Consider the following 25264-nt stretch of genomic DNA (forward strand, 5'->3'; position numbering starts at 1 on the left):
ATTCCTGCTTATGACTGGCAACCATAGATCATATATAACCTTCCATACCTGCACAGTATGTAGGTTGCTTTCAGTCGTTGTCAACTATTGAGAGGATTGTAAGCTGTTTTGTGTCCATTTGATTTCTTGACCACCAACTTGAATTGATTTGTGACTTGACCTTGCATAAAGTTTAGATCATTGGCAGGAGCAAGACTTATCTCCAATAAGATTACATTGCTTTAGGAAGGCGAAAGATTATGGGCTTAAGTCTGTCTGGAAATGGAAAAACTATTAGTGCATCAGGCAGTAGAGAAAGTAAGCAACAGTAATGATTTGCTTCATTAATGTTCTACTCTTTGAGAGTGTCAGTCAAGCTTGGTTAGTAAAAATTGACCACTAAATTATGTTTTTATAGCTACTGGAGCAGTAATTTGGTGGCTTATACAGTAATGTGCCTCCTGTGGCCAATTCTGCTTTCAGATATGTGAGTTGCAATGTTTATGGCAGGGAGGCAAGTGCCATTTCTACATTCATGGCAACCTCCCCCCCCCCCCCCAGTATTTACCTGCAACAATTAGCAGGAAGCCATCCTAACCTTTACCTTACACAATCTGTCTTTAAAATACCTTGATGGAAGAGTGTGTTTTTAAAATAATAATAAAAAATTGTGAAGATATGATAAATATATTCATAATGCACACTTTATTTCAACATTTCCTGTATATCCAGCAATACCACTAGGTGATAGACTTGTGGTTTATCCTCTCTGGGCCTAGCATCCTCTCATTACATTGTTTGTTTCTTTAAATGTGCTCAGAAAAGCTAGTGTGCGAGCAAAACTATTAACCGTTTGGATTGTTTTTCTTACTATTCTTTTAGCAGTTGGGAGTACATTATAAAGTGAAATCTCTGAAAACTGTCAACAGTGATTTTAAGGTTTTAAAATGTATGAGTTACAGTACATACATATTATATATGGCATTGGACCTGCATTTAATAAACTATAATGATATTTTTCTACACTCAATTGCGTCTGCCTAGTCCCACCCTGAACAATAATTATGTCAACAGTCTTTCTTCTAGAACAAATTCTTAATGTCAACATTTAGCTTTATAAACTTCGCAACTATCTATTACATCTTAGGACTGGCTTATTAACTGCAGTAAGTGTGTGAAGAGGATAAATTGCCTGTATCGCCACTCTGGAAGAGCAGAAATTTATCGCTTTGCGTTTTCACAGTACAGTGGTACCTCAGGTTAAGAACTTAATTCGTTCCGGAGGTCTATTCTTAACCTGAAGCGCCACTTTAGTTAATGGGGCCTTGTGCTGCCACCACATGATTTCTGTTCTCATCCTGAAGCAAAATTCTTAACCTGAGGTACTATTTCTGGGTTAGCGGAGTCTGTAACCTGAAGCATCTGTAACCTGAGGTATTACTGTATCTGGAATTCTTAAATCACCTCTGGATCCAATCCAATATTCTCAAGACAAACTTAGTTCCCAGTGCCTCTGTGTGGGACATAGGGACAGAGTTGCTTCATTTTTTAATAATTTAGCTTGTACACTGAATTAAAGTAACTTTGTGAAATGTTACATAGTCATATAGTGATTTAAAATGTTTTTATTTGCCAACTTTTTAAATTAAAGCCCATCTCAACTACATATTTAATTTTGGCCTTTCCCCCAGGCTAAAACAGATCACACCAAAATGCAAAATTAAAAGTAGACAGTGTCAAATTGGAGATGCTGGGAATTAGATACGGGGCCTTGTTGTATAATGAACAAATGACCCTGCTGCTTTTGAAATCTTTGCTTATCCTATCTCTACCCCAAGAGCAGTAATTTGGTTCGGAGTATGTCTGTTTATTACAAATATTTTAATATCTCCCTTTGATCATATTCCCAGAGTGTTTACATGTTGATGTTGACTGGATATCTGATAATGAACCCTGTCCCTTGATTATTTACTCATTTCCCATGATTCCTATGAAAAACCTTCCTATTCTGCCATTTCATCTATATTGTTTCCTTGTTTCCTTTCTGCTTTGTTTTATTCATGATTTTGTTACCCCTGGAGAGGGTCCCTGGGATATGACCTTGGTAACAAACCATGCCTCTGTCTCTGGGTTTGCATTTCTGATTAAGGTGGTTGGCTTCCCCCAAGGCCAGAACTTTGGAAGGTGTTGCAAATTAACATTAGTAACAGCGCCTGAGACAAAAGCTAAAGCTTAACTGTAGGTGGATATCTGTTTGCGGAGAGATTTGGAAGATAACATAGTTAGAAGGAACATCTGTCACCTGCTTTTTTTCTAGGGAATATGAATAGCTTATACTAGTCTTTAGCTTTGTGCATTTTTAAAAATGGCATAGAGCTAAAGAAAATAGTAAGTGCAATGACTTTTAACTGTGTTGAGGAGAGGGAGGGGAAATTCCACTGAACAGCTACAACTCATTGCACTAGTGGAACAGTTTAGTTGGATACCACCTATAATCTGGGGGAAACAGCTCTGTTCCCCTATGCTCAAGAGTTTCATGCAGAGGAAATGTGGCTGGAATAAACATAGTGGTACCTCTTGAAATGCCCTGTATTGGAGAGTGATGTGTTTGTATGATGTTTGGCAGTGTCCATCATAATCGGATCACAACCACCTTGAATAGTGGATTTCTTTGTCTACCTAGGCACTTGAAGTCTGCATATTGGTATGTGTGAATAGACTTATTGTTGAGAAAAGATTTGGTAAATCCTTTTCAGTGGAAAGTTGCTATGAGGTACTGCTCAGGGGATATTCAAGACAGCAAACCTAAAGCTGTAACACTTTAAATTGTAGAGATAATGAGATGAGAAAGAGAGAGAGTCTAATGTTGCACAGATTAAATTTTTTGGCTTGAACAATGTACATACTTCTTTTTAAAGAATGAACAGTAAGAGTAATCTCAAATCTATACAGCAGTTCTCATGCACATTTATGGACTTGAGCAATTACTTGTTTTCACTGCCTACCGTGATGGATACATGAACATTTCTAAATAGGAGCAGTGTGCCAAATGTGTACATTAGAGCTGAGAAATAAAAATTGAAAACTAGGACACACAACTTAATGGCCAGATCCTGTACTTGTTGCATTCTTTTGGAGTCAACTCATTACAAAAATATTACAATAACAATTTTTTATTGATTACCCCCCCCCAAATCTGGCTGAGTTGCCCCAGCCACTCTGGGTGGCTTCCAACACACATAAAAATAATAATAAAACATCAAACAATCCAATCCAATATGGAGGTCAAAATAACTTTAAAATAAACAACTTATATCAAAGCAATATTCAATAATCAATTAGAATCCAATAGTAAACAGTAAAATTAAACAGCAAATAACAATTGCCGAAGAATTGATGCTTTTGAATTATGGCGCTGGAGGAGACTCTTGAGAGTCCCATGCACTGCAAGAAGATCAAACCTATCCGTTCTGAAGGAAATCAGCCCTGAGTGCTCACTGAAAGGACAGATCCTGAAGCTAAGACTCCAATACTTTGGCCACCTCATGAGAAGAGAAGACTCCCTGGGAAAGACCCTGATCTTGGGAAAGATTGAAGGCACAAGTAGAAGGGGACGACAGAGGACGAGATGGTTGGACAGTGTTCTCAAAGCTACCAGCATGACTTTGACCAAACTGTGGGAGGCAGTGGAAGACAGGAGGGCCTGGTGTGCTCTGGTCCATGGGGTCACGAAAAGTCGGACACAACTAAACAACTAAACAACAACAAATAATAATAATTAAAAAGTTTACACTTATCAGTTAGAATAAAGAATTACTAATCAATAATAAAAATAACAGCAAATCACAATGCATAAAATACCACAAAACATACAAAATCATGTAAAAGGGTCACGTTGCGAAACAAGAACACACAACCTGTGAAATTATTATTTTTAAGTATCCCTGAACTCCTCCCTTCCGAGCTGCTTCAGCTCTTCTCAAAGTCATGGTCTGGGAAAGGCTCCCAGGGCTGGAGGGTGGGGCAAGACAGGTGGAAAAGCCATTGCCTACAGAAAGTCTCCCTCCCCTCAGTTCTTATAAAGATGTCTGAAAATGAAACGTAAAGGCTGGCAACATCAGCCCCACCAATGTGGAAATGCCTTGCAGACGACTGCAGTCATGTTGTGTATCCCCAGTAGTGACTGGAGGAGGAATGACTGCTGGGAGGAGCGCAGACAGAAGAAACACCATGGTACATCAGCAGCACAACTGGACATGTTCATTGCTCCAACTGCAATAAATTATGTCTCTTCCACCTCAGTCTCTACAGCCAGCAGGCGCTGTAACTGCCCAGTGGTTTCACTTCATCCCCAAAGGCGCACTTCTCCATTGTCTCCTAAGGCAGGCAGGTGTCAGCAACTTCCTGTGTTGAAATCTACCAATCACCCATGTTAAGAATTATCTACCATGAAATGTTTCTACCTACTGATGTTTCATTAATGCTGACTCTTATGTCCTGACTGTCAGGATGGATGGTCTCATATAATATGATGAGTTTATCAATTAGGTTCAGCTGTATGATTTGAAGATTAATTGCCAGCCACCTGCCATTGCACTTAAGCATTCAACACTATATGGGTTTTAATAGTCTATTTCGTTCTATTAAGGGACGTTTTCTCAAATCCTTTGTGATTTTGTAGATCTGAAAGCAGAATCCTGCTCACAGCTTGATACTGCCATACTCTATTAATTTTAATCTGTCATAGTTTTGCTGTATATTTTAATTGTATTAAATTAAAAGTGCTCTTACACTGCTGGTCTGGAGAGGAAAAAAACCCTTCTTCAAGGTTAAATGGAGAGACCTGTATTTGTGTAAGCTCCACCCTTCAAGGTGATAAGCAGAGATGTACAATAATTATATTACCATGGCTAAAAATAATTTCTGAAGTAGTGATCATACCAGGCAATCATTCAAAGGCGACAGGGCTCTGTTGTATGATCTCATTTTGCAAAATTCCAGCTGCTCTTATTTATTTATAGTATTATTTGTGTACCTCCAGATAGCTTTGCTGTGAAATTTGCAAGTAAAAGTCACTTTGTAGTATTAATTCAAAGCAATGCGATTTAGTGAGATTTTCCATTTAAGATTTTTGGAGAAAAATGTGGATTCACACAATCATGGCATTTTATCTCTTGCATATGTTTATTATTTTATTAATATGTAATAGGGCCCATCTTTGGGCCCATGGTTCAAAACTTCATAAACACACACAGTATAGTATCCAGGGCTGCACAACCTTTTAACCCTTCCCCCTTGATAAAATACAGCACTTACATTATTATGCACCAATGCAGAATACATTTGCATGTATATAAAGCTTGATACTGAATTCCTGGGAAACTATTTGTACAAGGGGAGAAATTCAACATTTTCTCCTGATTTTCCCATTCTGTGATGGAGACAGGCATGCAGAGAATAACATGCTAATCATGATGTCCTGTGAGTGAGGCAATTTTTTCAAAACAAGGAAACAGCAGGGCAGATTTAGTAATTTTGAAGTCGATGCACAGGTCTCCTTGGGAACAGTACGGCCTCTTCTTCACATTCTCCCACCTGCCCTCCTTTTGTGCCCGCTCTGAGTTCTATTCCTTTTAATATAAACTTGAAAGATTAGGAACTGACTCTCAAAATAGTATTAGCTTGAGCATGAGATGGTTTAATGTCATCTTTCATTAATTTTCATACTGACTTCAGTTCAGATAAAAATATAGAAATGTTTTAGTTCAGAACAAAGAGGACAAGATAATTGCTTGAGAATTTTATGCTGTGATCACACATGCAACCAGGAGATACATCCTGGCTCTAGCTGCGCATTTGGCATACACAATGCAGAAGGCATTTGTGCAAACAGGATGGTGGATGGCAGGTGGGCCTGTGGGGGAGGGAGAGGTGATTGTCCAGCTGGAGTAGGACCTGACGTGACCTTCATCCCACCCACCCTCCTCCTGCAATATGAGAAACTTTGAATAATCCCCCCCCCAAAAAAAACACAAGTGAGCTGTTTAAACTAGCACCTACAGAACTTTGAAGTCTGTTGTGTTGTATGTTTAGCTGCCCCCAAATATGGGGAATGTGGCTTAGGGATCCTGTCCTATTTAAATATGAATATCTATTCTATTATTGTATCCGATGTTGCCTAGGAATTCTAAGAGTTTGTAAAGTTTTTAAAGATTCAAACTGCCATCTTGATAGTGTCCCATTGTGGCCACTCAGAGACGAAAGTCTGCTCCTTGATTTCAGGAACCATCATGTAAAATTTGGATATGATCTCTGAAGAGATGTCTGAATGCAGGGCAGAAAAACATTATCATCTGGAGGGCCATAGGTTCCCTACCCCTGCTACCAATGGTTCAGTGCACAAGCAGGGCTAACTCAAAACATTTTGTTGCCTAAGGTAAAGAGCAAGAGCATTATAGTTAATCTACAAAAATCAACAGAACTTGCAGCTGAATCCTAGGCCCTATCTATACTATACATTTAAAGCAGAGCCAAACCAGAGCTTCAATTACAATTTATTACTATTACTATTACATGCTGCCAATCTGATTGGGTTGCCCCAGCCACTCTAAATTCCATGCGGAGAACTCCGACAATTGTAGTCTGTGAGGGCAATAGGAGTTTCCTGACAACCTTCAGCACCCTCAACAAGGTACAGTTCCCAACAGTCTTTGGTGGGGGCCCAGCAGAGCCTATGGCAGCTATAGCAGGCCCCAACGGGCCTTGCGGAGGGAGCGCCGGGGCTCCTCTCAGTGTATGATGTCACAATGTTGAGCGGAATCCAGCACACCTGGGAGAAAGCCAGGATTCTTCAAAGTGGCGTGATACTATTTTAAATGTGTACTACAGGCAGCAGCGGCCTCTGAGGAGTCTGCCTGCCTCCTCCCACTCAGCCACCCTACAGCTGAGGGGGAGGCAGCGGGCGGACTGTTTGGGGCAGTGCAGAGCCTGCGGGCACTCAAGCCACCGTGTCACTCCCAGGAGAGACACGTGGCTCAGGTGCACTGCAGGCCCCACGGTAAGTGCCGCCCACCATTTTGTCACCCCCCCCCTCAGTGGGGACACCCGGGGCGGGCCGCACCTACAGCACCCCTAACAGATTGTAGTCGCTTCACCCAGGGACATAGGAGGCCGATGATAGATCACATGGCAATTATACCTCATCCTTCAGCACCTCACAGCTGCATCTGCCCCACTCTGCCTAAAGCTAAGGCTCTCATTACACAAATACCTGAAGGAGCACCTACTTTCATTTCAATGTGCCCATCAGCTAAGATCATCTCCAAGTGTTTCCTCTAACAGAGGTGCAGCAGATGTCAACTGTTGGGTGACTCAATTAAGGAAAGTTGTGTCTAAGGAGGCTTGTCTGACCCAAACCACAGTGTCTTTTAGGCATCAGGCAGAATTTTTATTATCCCAGGAAGTTTAAGTTATGTTTTTAGTCTTCCTATTTTAGTCTATGTTTTTAGTTATGTTTTTAGTCTTCCTATTTTAGTCTATGTTTTTAGTTATGTTTTTAGTCTTCCTATTCTTTGCTTCTTATTATGATTAGTAGTAGTAGTAGTAGTAGCAGCAGCAGCAGCAGTAGTAGCAGTAGTGGCAGAAGTGTGTTGTATTTTAATGCTATGCTTGTTCTTTTATATAAAACTGCAAGGGAATCCATTTTGATGAAGGGGGTTGGTATAGAAATATTTCAAGTGAAATTTTAAAATGTGGTTGCTATGGATTTTTTTATCATGGCAATGCTCCTGTTTGTGTTTGGTTTTAGTATGTGTTAAATTTGATTGATTGTAAGCTTATATTGTTCAGTTTTATGCTTCATAAGCTGTCATGTGGGCCTTTTAACATCATGCTGGCAGGCTAGAAAACAAAACCTGACAATCTACATATGCCAAGGATTGAATCTGGAGTGTAAGTCTCACAATTAATGTATGATTGATTACTCAATGTTTCCTCTTAATTTTGGTTATAATGTTTGTTATCTGAATTGGTTTCTTTAACATATGGGCTTGTGTGTGTGTGGAATTTATGTGCTTAAAGCAGAGGATCAGTTCTAGATTTAATAGCCATTGCTTTTAGCAGCTTTAATTTAATTTAGCATCTATAATTAATTTCCCAATTTGCTTTTATTGCTACCTGCTCCTTCTTTTGGGAAGCTATGAAAAATATTTCTAGTTGATTAGCTTGTCTTGAACTCCGGAGGCCACCTGTCAGCAGTAGGAGCTAATGGAAAAGGTACCAACACAAGCCAGACTGAATTCGCACTAAATTCAAAGCCAAAAAGGCAGAGACTTTAAATCCCTCATGTCTTTTCCCTCCCCGCACCCCACTGCGCTTGTTTCACGGTAACTTAACTATCTTTTGATTTGGCCAGCAGAGGGGGCTACTGTAATACATATCTGCCGCTGCAGTCCTGCTGTGGGAAATGACATTAGCCATACAAAGACCATGAGTCATCTCTCCCCCTGACCTTGGTTCTAGAGTTAATCAGCACAGTGGGCTGACCCTTGGGTGTAAATCTGAATGTGCAGTGTGATTTCAAATTATTTGTTGAAAGTCCTTTGCAGATTGCAGACCAGTTCCAAAGGTCTCGCTGAAAGAGGCATGTGTCAAAGCACACACTTAGCCCAGGACGGATCGGAATAAAGGGCAAATAAAGCTATGTTTCTGCAGCTTATTGAGGTTGAAGTTGTTAATTTCCCCACTGATTGTGCAGCAGCCTCAGCAAGGCTTTTCAAAAGGACAGGGAACAAAAATAAGCTGTGGCCCAGCTTGGGTTTCATGCAGAAATGAATGCAATTTCCCCAGATGCCCTTCTGAGAAACGTCAGCTTTTTCTTAATGGCTACTCCAGTGGGAGGTAAGGTGACCATCCATCCTCCTTTACAGAGGACAATCCTCTATTGGAAAAGCTGTCCAGCTCAAGACTCATTGAAAGCTTAAATCACAAGAAGGGAGAACAGGGAAGCTTTGCCTCGTCCCATCCAGAGTTAGCACCTGGGCAGCAGAGAGTGAGCAGGTATGCATAAGTCACCTATTCACAGTCTTCCCTGCTGTGGTGAGATGTATTTATATTTAAATTATTGTCCTAATTTCTAGATCTGTATCTACGCATGCAAATCGGAATGCACAAATTTTATGCAGATCTCTTTTCCCACCAATAATGCATCTCCACTTTGGGGGTGATGGCCCTCTGTATTTTTCAGGTCCAGGAAAGCTTTGGCTTTCATAAAGTAGCAAATGTCAATAAGATTATCTTTTTCTCTCCCCCGCCCCTGCCCCTGCGCCAGCTACCCCACTGCAACATTCTGCTGGCCTCCAAGGTCTTTCCATTCTAAGGAACATTTTGCATCTTAAAAACATAGTTTTTTCCTACTGCTTTGAAAGCTGTTCACTCCTTTGAAAAGCTGCAGACAGAAGCTCTGCCCTGAAAACAGAAGGCTATGCACATCTGTTCTGTGAGATGCTGCTGGTACTGAATAGGGAGCGCCGTAACCAGTTGTCTGCAACTGGACTTAACTGTCAGGGGTCCTTTACCTTTAATCATTGTGCAGAGACAGGAGCAGGGTGGGTAGGAAACAGTAGCTGGAAATGCCCTAAAGGGGCTGATTGGTGGTAACAGATCAATGGGCTGTGTATTTGAATTCAGCATCAAGATTAGCATATGTATTAATTCCCTGTGATTCATATTAATACAACATAAAATCAACCTGTTGCATAACTTTCCTGTACAGTTTTGGCTCCTTTCAGCCATGGATGCTTCTTGTTTTCTGTAAACACCGACTATTTCACAGCCTCCTTATTCTTCACATCTTAGTCTTCTTCCTGTAGGAGTGTATACTGTGTGGTCACCAGCTAGGTTCTTACTCAGGGTAGACTAACTGAAGTTACTGGGCCTAAGTGGAACTTTGTGGACTTGAGAAGCCAACACTGAATCCACACAGTGATGTAGTGGGGGGGGGGCACAACAGGGATGGTTGCCCCAGGAGCAAAATTGTTAGGAAGCAAATACCCACTGCTGCCTCAATACAGCTGCAAGCTTCTGTTGCTCGGCTCTGTTGAAAATGGCTTATCCATGCAAACCAGGAAATGACCTCTCCAGATAATGGAACAACTCTTTCTTTTCTTATCTCTGTGGGAGTTCAGTGCACATGTGTACTCCATCCATTTAGGGAGTTCAATGCACATGTGTACTCCATCCATTTCCCTTCTCACCTCTGCACGGCCCCGGGTGCTGGCAACCCACACTACACCACTGCATCCACAGCCCTGCAGAAGTAGGGTGTGGCTTCACTCCAGCTCACAGGATGGCACAGCGGCAGGTACTTGGATCAGGCCCACTGCCATTGCATGACAGCAGCAGAGCTAGCTCAGGATCCAGTAGAATCTGCTCTGGCCCTGAACTCTTCCCTAGACACCTTGTTTCTGGAGCTTCTGCTGGCTACAACAAGTGAGGATGCGGCACATGGTAACTTCCACCCACTGGCTGTTTAGGTGGATACGCCTCACCAGTAGAGCCATCCTGTCAACTTCAGAGCTCCCACGCCAGCAAAGGCTGGTGGAGGGACATCTCCGTTTCATCCAAAACCCTCTGGTGTGGCAAATCAAATCCCCGCAATGGGGTGAGCTCCCGTTGCTCGGTCCCTGCTCCTGCCAACCTAGCAGTTCGAAAGCATGTTAAAGCGCAAGTACATAAATAGGTACCGCTCTAGCAGGAAGGTAAACGGCGTTTCCGTGCGCTGCTCTGGTTCACTAGAAGCGGCTTAGTCATGCTGGCCACATGACCCAGAAGCTGTACGCCGGCTCCCTCGGCCAATAAAGCGAGATGAGCGCCGCAACCCCAGAGTCGGTCACGACTGGACCTAATGGTCAGGGGTCCCTTTACCTCTAATGCTCTGTCAGTTAAGCCAATGAATTAAAATCAATCTTCTCTGATGAACAGTGGGAACAATTCACTGCCTGTATTGCAGTTTTCCTCACTTTAAGGTCTGGTGCCTGCTGTGCCTCTAGGAACCCAGGGGGCCCTGGGTTCTGTTTGTAACAAATGCATATCGTGTTTGCAGAAATCTTTCTTACGGAAAGCTTTACTTCCAGATGCTTTCAAACGCATAGGGAAATTACCTAGATGCCATTTTGAACAATTTCCAGCAATACCTTAACTATAGAAGAAAGCAACATTTATATTGAGTGAAATAATTGTGACAACACTAAAAAACAACCACACCCTAAGCTACCACAATCAATATAGAGTGATCTTTTCTTGTCAAAATAGCTTTTAAGTAAGTTTATCAGGAGAAAGAAAGAAGAACGAGAGAAGTAACTTGAACCCCCCCTCATTGTAGTGTCAATGGATAGCAATTTTTCTATGACATGATGGCTCTTCTATAGATGCCATTAAATTACTTAAATTGATAGGGGAGAGGTGTTCTTTCAGAGCCTACTGGTGCTGCAGCTTTTGCAATGTGTATTTGACTTAATTACTATAATCAAAGTGTTAACAGTGAAGAGTATAACCCACTATTACAATGAACAAATGTTTAAAAATTATTTACCCAGTATAAGGGAAACATTGGTGACTTGATAACATATTGAAAGCTCTCCCTGAAAAGGAATACCAGGCATTCTTAAAATGAAAGTTCAGGTATGATTTTTTTAAATATATATATACCGTATATCTTGTAGTAGCAGTAGTAGCAGCAGCAATTATTATTATTATTAGGAGGAGGAGGAGGAGGAGTAGAATTTTATACCCCACCCATCTAGCGGGGTTTTCCCAGTCACTCTGAGCTGCTTCCATCACATATAAAAACATAATAAAGCATCAAACATTAAAAACTTCCCAATACAGGGCTTCTAAAAGTTGTGTAGAAAAGTTGTAGAAATATGGTTAAGTCGGCTATGATAAAATGGGCACAGGATATTGGGCATAATATTATGTTTGAGGATTGGGAAAGGTTGTGGACCACTGGGCTGAACTTTACTGCATGTAATGCTTTGAAAGAAAATGTAATGAAAATGATATACAGATGGTACATGACCCCAGTTAAACTTGCTAAAATATACCATTCGTCAGATAACAAATTCTGGAAATGTAAGGAAAATGAAGGAACATTCTACCACCTCTGGTGGACTTGCCCTAAGGTGAAGGCCTTCTGGGAAATGATATATAATGAGTTGAAAAAGGTATTTAAGTATACCTTCACCAAGAAACCAGAGGCCTTTCTTCTGGGCATTGTCGACCAGAAGGTGCTAAAGAAAGATAGAACATTCTTTATGTATGCGACAACAGCAGCAAGGATACTACTCGCTAAGAACTGGAAAACTCAAGATCTACCCACACTGGAAGAATGGCAGATGCAACTGATGGACTATATGCAACTGGCGGAGATGACTGGCAGAATCCGAGACCTGGGAGAAGAAAGGATGGAAGAAGATTGGAAGAAATTTAAGATTTATTTACAAAAATATTATGAATTATTGGAATGTTAAGAAAGATGCTTAGTTATAAATAATTGGCCATCACTAAAATAGATCAGGAATTGACGACAAGAGAGATTAAGAAAAACAAATTTGCAGGAGAACAATTTTATTGTAATTAAATAAGCGGTTTTAAAATTTGGAAATAAGATGATAATTTGCTGGACAAAATTTATTAATGATGCAAATGGGAGTGGGAGGCGTGAGGAAGTTCAAAGAGGATATGAAATTTTGTTAAACAAAGTAATACTGTTTATTGTTATTGGATGTTTTTTTCTTTTCTGTAAAAACCTTAATAAATATTTATATATAAAAAAAAGAAAAGTTGTAGAAATAGAAAGTAGAAGTTGTTTTCATCTCTCACTAACTTCCTAACCAGTGTCCCCAATACCATTCCAGTCTTAAAAAAAACAACCCAATCCATATGGAATAGAGATTTCTTATTGTGTTTTTACACCAATGACTGCGTTGTATGACCAGGCACTTTTGTATGGCACCCCCCTTGAATATTGTTCAGAAGGTTTGCAAGTCTTTCTCAGATTTCAGCCCTGGGGAGGCTGCAGAACATCCATGCTTCTATGCGCCGGGATTTTATGACAGCCCTGGCCAAGGAATGGCAAGCCACACGTCAGATATGATAGGTGACGGAGAGTCAGCCTTATAAGAATGTCCACCTGATAGATGGACTGAATTACATATTTGACTGCTTCAAAAAATGGGTATCAGACTAAAAATATGTAGTAGTGCTACGTTATTTTGTGGCCTCATCAACTTTTGGGTACAAAAAAGCAAACACCACACACAATACAAGCACTACCGGCAGTGGCGTAGGAAGGGGGGTGGAGGGGGTGGGCCACTCCAGGTGCCACTCTGGGAGGGGTGACAAGATGGCCCCTGCCTCCCCCCAGCTGTAGAGCGGCCGAGGTCATCAGCAGTCCATTTGGGCGCTGCTTGCACGCCGTCTGTACGGGCTGCCGCTCTCACGCGCCGTCCTTATGGGCATCCGTATGGGCTGCCACTCTTGCGCATGGTGACTGTATGGGCTGTTGCGCGTGCGCAGCTTGTATGGGATGCTGCTTGCGTGGCAGCCTGTACAGTCGCTGTGCAAGCGGTATTCTGTACGGAGTGCACACTCACAGGATGCCACACATGCACAGCCCGTATGGGATGCCACACATGCGCAGTCCGTACGGGCTATGCTGCCCCGGGTGCCGGAGAGGGTTCCTCCGCCACTGACTACTGGCACATCTTATTTTGTTTGTTATCATTAGGAAATAGAACCATGCTGCAAAAAGACTGGCCCAATCCTGTTATTTAAGTGCATATTTCACAGCTCCAGAGATTTACGTGTTGTGAGCTCTCTCCCAACTGAGATTAGACAGGTACCTTCAACTGCATGACAAATACTTCTAGTAGCCATTTTATGATAGTGTTGGGGTTTTTGTTCAGTTTTGTGATGACTTTTGATTGTGACAACAACAACAACAAAATTATCTATAGGTCAGTCCAATCTGTTGGTTACAATTATTGCTTTCGCTTTCACATTCACCCCAGTTGACCAGGCAAGGCTACCCTCTTTGAAATGAGAGAGGGAGCTAGGAGTGAACTAGGACCAGCATCCGATTCAATTCAGAGCTGAGCATCTGGGTTGCTACTACATCATGAGCCTGTGTAAGCACCTCAGTTAGAACCACTTTTCCTTTTGTGCCTCTGAAGCGGCGAAACAAGCTTCCTCCCTATTGCGTTCCTTTCTACTACACAGCCATTTTAAAGGACAGAATCCTGGTGCAAGCATAAATATTCCAACCCTGTGTTGCTGAGGATGGATTTTTTCTCTGGCCAACACACCAGAAAGCAGCCTTGTTGAGCCAATATCCACTGGGTTTCCGAATGCAAGAGGGAGGCAACTTTGACAGAGAGGAAAGGCATGGGTTTGAGATGTGAAAAGCACAGTTGGAAAGCTAACTTGGCTATTCATTATTATGCACTCAGAAGATGTTAATGAAGCCTGAAGATGGGCTTTCTGGCCAAATTGCCTTTGGCCAAGCCCATTCCCTTTCTTGCTTTGCATTCTGCGACTCGGCTTGCCTTCCTCTACCTCTATCTACTAGTGCACAGGCAAGCTGCCTGCTTCCCTAAGTTTTTAATGAGTCCCAATTGGTGAGGCCAAGAGTAATGCATCTCTGCTGTTATGGCTGGGCCAGGCCCTTTAATATTGATGTCTCCCTGGTGGCAACAACAGAGATGAACAATAATGTGCAATTGCCTAAAAGGGGGAAGTCTTTTAGCTATTTAGATCAGGGCAGCTTCCTTCCAATAATTTAAGGCTGGGATATATGTGTGGTGTGGTGTTCCCCACCTGGGTCCCCGCTAATACAACCAAGAGCGGTTTATCTTCATTGCTGTCACTGCAGAGTCATGTTGGTATCAAAGGATGCAGCCTGGCAGAGGCACATATATCCCAGTGCAGGCACCTCTGTCTGGGTCTCAAAATGCACTGGAGAACTGGCTGCTTGCCTGTAAGGGGGAGGCGATCAAAACGAAGACTTGAAATTCATATGCAGCAGCAGGAGAGAGTGGAGGGCATCGCCTGTGACTGGACAAACCACACAATGAATGCAAGAACAATGTGGTCTTCCCTCTTGAGCAGGGCAGAAGCCATATTTCCAGAGCTTACGCTAATGTGAGTTAAATATCCTGTGTGTGTATGTCTTCATTTTTTTGAAAAACAAAAACCCTGTTCACTGTGGGCTAAAGAATAACCTTGCGGGTTGTGATTTTTAAAAACTTTTATTATTTTTAATGGCTTCATTCAGTTACTCCTGGTCCTAATTTTAGTCCCTGGTCTTACTTCCTGCCAGCTGCCTAGGGACCCAAAAGGTTCCTTCAGCAGTTGGAGATTGTCCATGCCTAACAGCTTAAAACCCCCTTGTCCTTCCTCAGTGCTCACATCTTTGCAGCAGCCTGATGTCCCTAAGTAAGGCTGTGTCTACATGGGAGACCTTGGCAGCAATCAAATCGTTGTGGATGATTTTTCAAAGGGAAGTGACCTCAGTGAATACACAATGACAGGATGTGGAGCCGTTATCAAAAGTAAATCATTTTGCTTTGTTAAAAATATGGAGTGCCTCTCCTATCCTTTTAAGTTGGGTTCTATTTTCATGAGGTTGCGACACAATGTTTCTAATGGGGGGAGTAAAGGGAAGGGCTTAAATGATCTGCTGCAGAACCGAATGTTTTTGTGAAATAGAATAATGGAGGACATACTGTTGCAATACGGGGAATCTTGCTACAGTTAGCTCACATAGAGTCTGTGTCCCTTTGAGAATCAAGATTGTTGTAGCTTTAAGAAATATGATTTATTCACATATTTACACCTGAGTTTGGAGGAAGGGAGTCTAGATCTTATAGCATGCTCATGTCAAGTAGGGCTTACTCCCCACAGCAGTGTAGCACTGGATTCCAAAGCAACTCTCCCAGTCTGCCTTCAGCCAGCCTGCCCAAGATGGATCTCCTGTCTTTCTTCTCCTATTCCATGTCTCGTGCCAAAGGCCCCAAACTCTTCCTGTGACATCATGCCTAGTTATCCTGGCAACCTTCCAAAACCCCTGTCTCTGTTCACATCTCAGGGCAAGGCTGGGGGTGGGGGCAGTTCTCTTGCATTGCCAAGGGGCCTCAATGGCCCTGTATTGTTTCTGAACGACCCTAGCTTGGCCAGGTTATTTTGCTAGCCCAGGAATTCCTCTGTAGCTTGAATTTTTCATTCATATCCCAAATAATCAAAATCTTACCATTTATTAATTTCTAAGGTTTAGGTCCCCCCCCCTCTGAACCTATAACAAAACAATATTATGTTCCTCTGCAAGGCAGGGAAATCCCAAAATCTCTTTCTCGAAGCTGGCCTGTGGCTGTATATGTTCTGAGCCCTGCCATCCTGACTTCCACAAGGCTGTGGTGGCAGTTGCTGGAAGCAGCGGAGGAGACTATGAATGATGACATCAGCTAAGAACAGCCCAAGAGGGAGAAAGTCCCCCCCCCCATTCCTTTCCCCTTAGAGGTTAGGGAGGGTGAGGCAGTCCAGGTAGCAGAGAGATTCCCTAGAAATGGGGAGGGTATCAACTAGCCAGGAGGGAAGGCGGGAAGAGAAGGAGGAGCCAGGCTAACCTCCACCCCTTCACTGTAAACAATGGGTTTTGTTTTTGTTTTGTAGATGCCTGACATTTGATACAAAACTGTATCTTAAATACAGGAAGTTTCATTTCTCTTACATTACTCAGCCATCTGCTGGTTCAGCTGTGGCAATGTAATAATTTACTGTGGCTGTTATGTTCTCTCCCCCCTTCCTCCATTTCTGAGAGATGAGGAGTTCCAGGTGTGGTGCTACAGGGCTTAATTTCTTTTCATCGTGAGAGTATGATCTTGTTTACAAAATATACAAGCCTATTGATACTCCTACAGCAGGTAGAAAAATCTGCTTCCCACCCCACCTCCCGCATCAGAGTCCCCGAGAGAGCTTCTCTGCCCCAAGGATTTTCACCTGCAGTCAATGCACAGCTCCCAAACACTTCCTGGTTAACTTTAAACAGAAAGTTGCTTTAAAAGTGCTACCCTACGCTTACTGAAGGATGTCACCTTTCCAAGTTTGAATGGGCCATGACATCCCAAAAGCTGGAGAGAGATTCCCAGCATCAAGGGAACATATTCAGATATTAGCTTCCATTGACGAAATATCAACAAAGCATCCTGGGCCTCTAGCCAGCCCAAGGCCAGTGTCAGTGGTCAGTAGGGTCAGACACTGACTGAGAGCCCCAGGGATTGAGAAGGGCTCCCTCCACCCATGGGCCTGACCTGGCTCTGCCACTACTTACTGTACTTCCTGCAAGCCACCCAGACAGTGATTTTGGCAGTGTGTGCTGCTTTTGAAAGGCAGCCGAGCTCTGCTCCCATCCACAGCTGAGAAGGATATATGATAGATTGATATTCCTAGCACATCCTGGATGTTTTGATACAGGGTCAGTCCATTATGTTCTGTGGTCAGCTTGCCAAACCTCCGATTTTGCTCTCAAAATTGCTGAGAGGAATGTAGCAGTTCAAAGCAGCTATTGCAAAAATGTGGCATTTGCTTTGTTCATTGAGGACCAGGAGAAGATGGCCACAAAGATGTCTGAAGAGCTTTCAGATAACATATATATCTGTGTGTGTGTGTGTGTGTGTGTGTTAAAAAAAAGTATAAAATGTGAAATTATGCCTTATAGTGGTATTTTGTTCCATGTCAGAACATTGTTTTAAAACTTAATTAGCATCTTTTCAGAGATATAATCGCACTGTATAATTCATTGTTTGCAACTTTCCCTGCAAACAACATGGTGCATTTTAGAGACAAAAACAAACCAATAATGTGCGACTGTATTTTCATTCATAGACCTTCAGGAAGGGTGAAGGGACTACATCTGCTAAAATGCATGTAGGCAATCACTGCCCCCAAGCTATTCTTCCTTTGCTATTACTTTTGATATATCCCCAAATTTAGGAATGTCAAATTCAAGTGGTTTGAAGGGCCAAACTCCGCCTTTAGAATTTGCCATGGGCAATACTATAATTTTCCACCAGCAATGGCCTAAGCAGCACCAGTAATTGGCCTCCAAAAGAACTTTGCCAGTCAAAACTTGTTGAACACTGTCAGGGATACGCTCTCTCCTAGAGCTATCCTTAACACCTCACAATGTAAAATCCTTTTTCATGTGTTCCTAGGGCTGAGAAAAAAGGACTGTTTTTCATGAACCTCTGTTGTATTGTTGTAGGCTTCTGTGAAAATGGATTACCCTTTTTTTTGCTCTATAAGACTTACTTTTTCCCTCCTAAAAAGTAAGGGGAAATGTGTTTGCATCTTATGGAGCGAGTGCACGCTGCACAGCTATCCCAGAAGCCAGAACAGCAAGAGGGAACGCTGCTTTCGCTGCACAGCAATCCCTCTTGCTGTTCTGGCTTCTGGGATCCAGAATATTTTTTTTTCTTGTTTTCCTCCTCCAATGGTCTGGAGCATCTTATAGAGCGAAAAATACGGTAAAACATCACCCTTTCCCTAAAGTTTAATGACACTGGCCATGTAGTTTTGGCTATTTAGAGTGGTGGTAGGTGGAAATAACTTCACTCTGAACAGGCTTTCAGTCACTGCCACATAGATTTGGCTATGTGTGAAGTCCTATCTATTTTTATTTCGTTGTAATTTTTTTAACAGCTTAATATAATACAAATGCCCAAATGGTTTGTAAAGAAAACAATAAAGGTTAAAAACAATATCATTCAATACAATTTCTCATCCATATTGTGATATCTTACTTTCACTACATGATCCCTGGCTTGCTGAGATGATGTTCCCAGGAAAATGTTTTAAAGAAAAAATATTACACGGAAGCAACTGATGAGCAGCCCTCAGAGAGTGAGCCACGTGGAGAGCTCAAAGAATGTTTTTGCTCTCCAGCACTATTTCCAAACAGAGCCAAGCATTCTACCTTACCTGCGGCTGCTTATTCATTTATTTGCTACCATTTGTACCTCATTTTTGCACTAAACAGTGTTCCAAGTGACTAAATGCTGTAAAATATCAAGAAAAATAATCATTCAAAAGATAAAAGGCTGCTTGCTTTCCAAAATGCTTATGGTGTCAGAACAGTTACCCCATATCTTGCCAGGCTGGATATCTGTCTCAGTCAGTTGCTATGCCACATGCCAAAGCCAGGGGTGGAGGAAGGGGGTGCAGTGAGTGCGGTCTGCCCCAGGTGTCACCACTGAGGGGGTGACAAAATGTCAGGTGGCACTCACTGCGGGGCCTGCAGTGCGCCCGAGCCATGTGTCTCTTCTGGGAGAGACGTGGTGGCTTGGGCATGTGCAGGCTCCACGCTGCCCTAACGGTCCGCCTGCTGCCCTCCCCAGCTTTAGGGCAGCTGAGTGGAAGGAGGCAGGCAGACTCTGGAGGCCCCTATGGGGGGGGGCTTGCCCTGCCCCTATGGGCAGTGCGCCCTGCCCCTGGGCGTGCCACCCCAGGCACCCGAGTGGCTTCCTCTGCCACTGGCCAAAGCTGTAACTTCAGGCGCCATCCTACACTCCACCCCAGTGAACTAGTCTAGTCCCTTTAATCCCTGCACTCCTTTGCACCCACACTGCTAAAACGTCAAATTAAAGGGGGTTACTCTGATGCTGAGGTAGGCCATAGCAGACACGGGTAGGGCAGCATCCCTTCTGTACCATAGAGATGGTTGAATAATTTACATAGTGTTACGAAGATCGAAAACACTGGCCTCCATGTTTATTTTGGGTTACATAACAATTGGTTTATTAGGAAAGGTAACATGGCACATCAGAGCCTTATATAAGACAGCAAAACCAGACATATTTCAACAACGTTGTGGCACCTTATATTATATGTCACTGCAGAACAATTTCAACAATCTCTACCACCTGCCTCATTGGGCGTTTAAACTATTTAACAACCACTCTGGGAACACAGGGGACATTTCTGCTTATTGACTTCAGTGACTCATTCTGTACCCATATGTGCTTATGATAAGTGTGAAAAGGTATACAATATGATCTGCATTTCCTCCCTCGCTATATTCTGCATCTTTGTATTTTTACATTTTGCTTTTGGGGTCTTTTATTTTCTCTTTTCAAATTCTTGTTGACATATCTGAACATTAATAAAGACTGCTTTAAAAAAGGTAATTTATACAGAGAGTATTAGGGGTGGGGAGACTGACTTGAGGACTACATAAGGTGCAGGGGTGGGGAACCTATTGCCCTGCAGATGTTGATGATTGGGGGCATTGTTGGAGATGGTCCTGGGGGCTTAAAAACCTGTATTACCTTGCTCACAGTGTGGCTGGGTGCACTGCAAACCACAGTGTGAATGTGAGCTGAGCCACCCACCATCTTAATCTGACCAGAGGCACCTGTATTAGTAAATGCAATTTTACGCAAGTCTTCCATGTGTGCCTGTGCCCCCAAGGCTTTAAGTTCCAAGCAATGACCCTGTTGCTGGTCTACAGCTGCCATAATCCCTGACCATTGGCTGAAGCTGATGGCAGTTGAAATCCAATGTCATCTGAAGGGCTATGAGTCTCCCAGCTCTTTTATAAGGCATGATTAAGCTCATGTGCCTTAGGTGTGATGTTGCAGTTCAGCCTAGTTTACAAAACAGAGCAGGCTGTTCACTCCTGCTACGTGATTACTACCTGTCCCATGAATCTTCCATATATTTTTCCTGGAAACCAGACTAGGACATTGCATACCCCATCAGAGCCTTTCTTAACAAAAACTTGTTCTGTTGAGGTATACTCTGTGACTTACTAGCTGAGATGCACCTTATTTTCTTCAGGTACCCCTTCAAGAAAGCCATATCTCTTTTGCAGAAAAAGATATTGGGTGAGTGGTCAGTCAGTCAGCTTTGAAGTTATGACTGAAGTGAATAACCTGGGATCATAAATCCAATACTTTATCTTAAACTAGGCAATATTTCTTTATGGACTCCTGTAATAGCCTGGGCTGCATTAGAAAAATATATGCATTTCTACATGGAATCCAAGATGCAATAACACCATTCATGTTTTATTTTTTTCAAAATTGTTTTACCCCTTTGTGGAGGCATTGACATTTCATGCTTTTAGCAGAAGCTAAAACTATCACTTTCACAATCTGAAACCTGAATGCTTCAGAATCCTGTCACAGGGTTACTTCCCCTTCTCTTTCAAGACAAATTGAGCCATCTGGATCAGGGCAGAACAAGTGTTTGTACAGGCACAATTGTGTGGGCTCAGCAATTAGGATGCCAGGAAAAGGAGTATTAGAGAGATGAGAGAGAGAGAGAGAGAGAGAGAGAGAGAGAGAGAGAGAGAGAGAGAGAGAGAGAGAGAGAAGTAAAATAAAAACAAAATGGTTTCCCTGAGGGAAACCAGAGCTGTTTTCTTATCTGGGCTATATAACTGTTAATAATTGGTATTTCAAATATCTCTGTGTTGAAATGGCTGCTGCGGTTCCACAATATTGATTCACTCCATTCAGTCAGAATGTAAAGACAGAAGCCCATTGCTATACATGTCCTGCTGCTGATTTCAATGGGGGTTTATTCCAGGTAAATCAGTATAAGCCTGCAGCCTAAAAGACATTTGGAGGGGGCAACTACTGTATCAGAGAAATCTGGCTTCAATTTGGTAAGTTGCTTTTTACGTACATTTCATCCGCAATTATTTAAGTACATAAAATGTCAAAGCTGGTCATGGCAACATACCACATCCCATTCCTATTACTGTCCTATGTATTTGTGTGGTAGTCCATTAACCCTGCAGTCCTATGGTCCATGAGAATGTAGCAGAACGTCCCCTCTAAGGGCCACTAGAGAGCTCTGGAGACTTCAGAGAGGATGATCTGCCACCTTCCCAGTTCCTCAACTCTCGGGGAGTGGTGGGAAGCTATATTAGCCCAGGAGCTGATACAGCTTACCGTATTTCTGTTTTCCCCTCTCTCATTGTTCTCAGTGGGAGATTATTATTATTTTTTCAAACCCAGAAAAGGATAGTGACGAGAAATATAAGAAACTGCCTTTGGTTCCTCTCCTCAGCTTAGGACTGAACCCTAGGTAACCTAGTAACTGGTTGAAAAGTAAAATAAAATATGGCTATATTTGACTTTGGGTAGAACTTGAAATGAAAGCAGCTCTGATTTGAAACACCTTTTAGTCTTAATTCATTCCCTACTTATATTTAAAGGCACTATTAACTATTCTTTAAAGGTGCTTCTCAAAAAGAAAAAGAAGAGATGCAGGTTCTGCAGGATTTCTTTGCTCATAGTTGTCTTAGAAAAGAATCATAATTCAAATCTCCATGACTTCATTTAAAGGGCTGAACATTTTCTAGTCATATTGGATTTTCTGCTGCTAACAGCTTAGTCTGATATTTAGATTCTATCTTCATCGAGTCAGTTCATTTGCCATTTCGCTTAAATTCATGGGAAATGAAGGGATAACCTTGCAAGATAAGTGTGTGTGCTGCAAGAACAAGGATACTAAGGCACTGAGAAATGAAATTACATTTTCAGTACAGTTCTTTGAAGACCCAGAGTTGCATGTTTTAATGCTAAGTTTCATTCAGGCGTTCTGCCGTATCAAGCACACTTTCCTTTTGGCCTGATAATATTTTCAATGGAAACCTATGCTTTGCAGAGATCTTAACATGCTAATAGGCCACATGCAAAGAAGAAGAAAGAAAGAAACACCAACAACCCTGAAGTTCCAGCTAGAAGCAAGTGTGTGGTCCAAAACAATGATATCACACTTCAGCAACTGAGGCTGCCTGCATAATCCAAAATGAAGAGGTTGACTTCCAGGGTAGTTTAGTCCTCAGCCAAGCATTGGGTTACTCGGGGCGAGGAGCAAGCTTAGAGCTTTGCAAAGATGGAGAATAGACAGAGAATGATGTTATTTTAATAATGGAAGAAAAACTCTATTACTATCATATGCAACAGAAATATAATTAGTTGAATTAATTGTTGATAGCCATAATGTCATGACACATTCTGTGTGGATGTGCCCTTGAAAGCAGCTTGGAAACTTCAACTGGGAGTGTGAAGTTAGGTGGGTTCTTATTAAAATAAGAAGTCAATAATATCCCACTCATCCGCTTCCCAGTATTATCGAGGGCTTCTTATTCCTGCCTCTGAACAATTTGGTTGTGCTTGCTACATTGTGGGGGAAGTTTTCCGTTAGGAACGAGCAGAGAGGCAGGTTATTCAAACCTATCATATAAACATCCTTACCTTAAAAAGAGACATAACCTCTGCTGCGTGGAGAAACTAGCCTCTGGTCTTGTTTCTGCTAAGCAGCAGAGAGTTTAACGTCTGCTTGAAGCTTCCTAGCCCTTGGTTACATCTCAAGCCAAGATTATCTCCAAATAACGCAGCACGCTGAGATGTTTTCACTACATGACCACAATGCTTTTGAATTCAAGGCAATGTGGTAGATTCTGATAATTTTCTTGCTGTTGTGGAGATTTATATATACATGTATGTATACTTTTCCCCCACGGTGGCAGCTTAGGTGTTTCAGACAGCAATCTTATGCACACATACCTGAAAGTAAATCCTATTGCGCACAGTGGGATTATATCTGAGTAAATGTGTATTGGATCAGGATGCCCACTACTTTATTATTAGCTCTTGATCATCTTTAATACCCTGTCTGAATGCTATTTTTTTCCACTGAAACAAAACAGCATGCCCCTGGAGCTGAACTGCCTATGGAAAGCCAGAAACAATTTAAGAGTGTCACCACTCAGCACCCTCTGAGGGTGTTCTCATTTGCATAAAGGCCAACGTAGCTCAGTAGTAGAGCTTGTCGTGGTAAAATCTCCTGCCTGAAATCATGGAGAGCCTCTGTTGATCTGTGTTGACAACAATGAGCTAGAGAAGTGTTAAGTTGTGGGTGAACATATCAGACGACACAGCGATTCTTCAACCAGCTCTTGTTTATTCACAGGCCAGAACAGAACTGAACTGAAGGGTTCAGCCAGCCTGCTTATATAGAGAATGCAACAGTAACCATTTTCTGTAACTATCCAATCACTGAATGTCACTTTCAATCCTTATTTGCATATGTGGTCCTGAGTGAAAACTATCTACAGTATCCCCCTGCTGGTCCAGGGTGAGAACTTCAGTACATAACAAGAAATGATGGCCCTAACTGGGATAAAGCCACTTCCGCTTTTCCTATGACTCTGTACCTAAAAACAACTGCAAATGGCTATTTGATCACTTTGATCATAGAAGGGTACCCGTTGCCAAAGCAGGGCCTCATTCATAAGAAAATAGTGACATGGAACTCTGCTATACAGCAGCAAATAAAATGTTTGAAGTGTGTTTTAAGTGTAATATACAATGGCAATGGTGAGCCTTATGGAAAATTCAATGTATTTTAAAAAAAACCCTTTTTTAAAAAAGCATTTTCAGAATGTTTTTTAATATGTATGTAGATTCCACCATGATCTGTTACTGACCTGCCTGGAGGTGCCTAGATGGTTGCTTTCATCTTGCATCATGCCATCAGAAATGTTAGCCTATTGAAGCAGGGATCTTCCTTGAAACAGGCAGAATTGCCATGCCAACAATATAGATTGTGAAGGCAGACTTCAGTTCAATTTTACCATGTATCTGAAAGAAAGGATGCCATTGTGAATATAGCTAGATTTATCCCTTAAGGGCTTTACTCCACTTTCCAATTCAGTGTGTGTGTGTTTTGCAAATCACAATATGTAACTAAACCTGCTTTTTCAATAATTTCTGTTCCGGGGAGAAACTGCTTTTCAAATACTTCTACTATTTCTAGCTGTTGCATCTACAACATGCCATCACTTCACTGTTCTGCATTTCATTTAGCGTTTGCACTGCTTTTCGAAAGGGTCTCACAGGTCCCAAAGGCTTGAGGATGCTGAACCTATTCACATGTCATTACAGCAGCAGCAGTCTGCTGCCTTGGCTAAATAGTGGTGATTTATGAACCAATTCCATTTAAACACCTTAGCCAGATGTGAGGAAGTTTGACCCTCCAGATATTGCTGAACTACAACTCCCACAATCCCTGACCAGTGACCATGCATGCTGGGACTGAAGGGAGTTGTAGTTCAGCAACATTATTATTATTATTATTATTAATTATGCACTATTCACTCTCAGGTCCATGGGTGCATTACAACCATAGCTGTCAACGTTTCCCTTTTTTAAAGGGA

The sequence above is a fragment of the Podarcis melisellensis genome (genome assembly GCF_964234715.1).
Source record: "Podarcis melisellensis genome assembly, chromosome: 1".
Classification (NCBI taxonomy): domain Eukaryota; kingdom Metazoa; phylum Chordata; class Lepidosauria; order Squamata; family Lacertidae; genus Podarcis; species Podarcis melisellensis.